The 823-nt window shown below is 48.6% G+C and overlaps 3 non-coding genes across 3 annotated transcripts; all 3 read right to left on the minus strand.

The window, feature by feature from the left end:
• Positions 1-48: 48 nt before the first annotated feature.
• On the minus strand, positions 49-167 carry LOC116008520. Its single transcript, XR_004095897.1, has one exon. It is a non-coding gene; the product is annotated as a 5S ribosomal RNA (ribosomal RNA).
• Positions 168-305: 138 nt separating this feature from the next.
• On the minus strand, positions 306-424 carry LOC116008708. Its single transcript, XR_004096072.1, has one exon. It is a non-coding gene; the product is annotated as a 5S ribosomal RNA (ribosomal RNA).
• Positions 425-554: 130 nt separating this feature from the next.
• LOC116008969 lies at positions 555-673 on the minus strand. Its single transcript, XR_004096313.1, has one exon. It is a non-coding gene; the product is annotated as a 5S ribosomal RNA (ribosomal RNA).
• Positions 674-823: the final 150 nt, after the last annotated feature.

An 823-nucleotide genomic window follows, 5' to 3' on the forward strand; every position in this document is an offset into this window, starting at 1 on the left:
CTTAGCGAGCGGTCCAGCGGTTTAAAAGAAAAATTGAAAAGAGGGTGGGGGATGCAACACGAGGACTTCCCAGGGGGTCACCCATCCTAGTACAACTCTCGCCCAAGCACGCTTATCATCGGAGTTCTGATGGGATCCGGTGTATTAGTGCTGGTATGATCACATCCGTCATGTACTGCGCGCAAAATGTACTTGACCCTCTCTCTCCACGCAACTTCTCTCGCTTAGCGGTTTAGCGGTTTAAAAGGATAGTATCCTTAGCGAGCGATCCAGCGGTTTAAAAGAAAAAATTGAAACGAGGGTGGGGGATGTAACACGAAGACTTCCTAGGGGGTCACCCATCCTAGTACTACTCTCGCCCAAGCACGCTTAACTTCGGAGTTCTGATGGGATGCGGTGCATTAGTGCTGGTATGATCACATCCGTCATGTACTGCGCGCAAAATGTACTTGACCCTCTCTCTCCACGCAACTTCTCTCGCTTAGCGGTTTAGCGGTTTAAAAGGATAGTATCCTTAGCGAGCGGTTTAAAAGAAAAAATTGAAAAGAGGGTGGGGGATGTAACACGAAGACTTCCTAGGGGGTCACCCATCATAGTACTACTCTCGCCCAAGCACGCTTAACTTCGGAGTTCTGATTGGATGCGGTGCATTAGTGCTGATATGATCGCATCCGTCATGTACTGCGCGTAAAATGTACTTGACCCTCTCTCTCCGCGCAACTTCTATCGCTTAGCGGTTTAGCGGTTTAAAAGGATAGTACCCTTAGCGAGCGGTCCAGCGATTTAAAAGAAAAATTGAAAAGAAGGTGGGGGATGCAACACG

The sequence above is a fragment of the Ipomoea triloba genome, chromosome 16 (genome assembly GCF_003576645.1).
Source record: "Ipomoea triloba cultivar NCNSP0323 chromosome 16, ASM357664v1".
NCBI classification, from domain to species: Eukaryota; Viridiplantae; Streptophyta; class Magnoliopsida; order Solanales; family Convolvulaceae; genus Ipomoea; species Ipomoea triloba.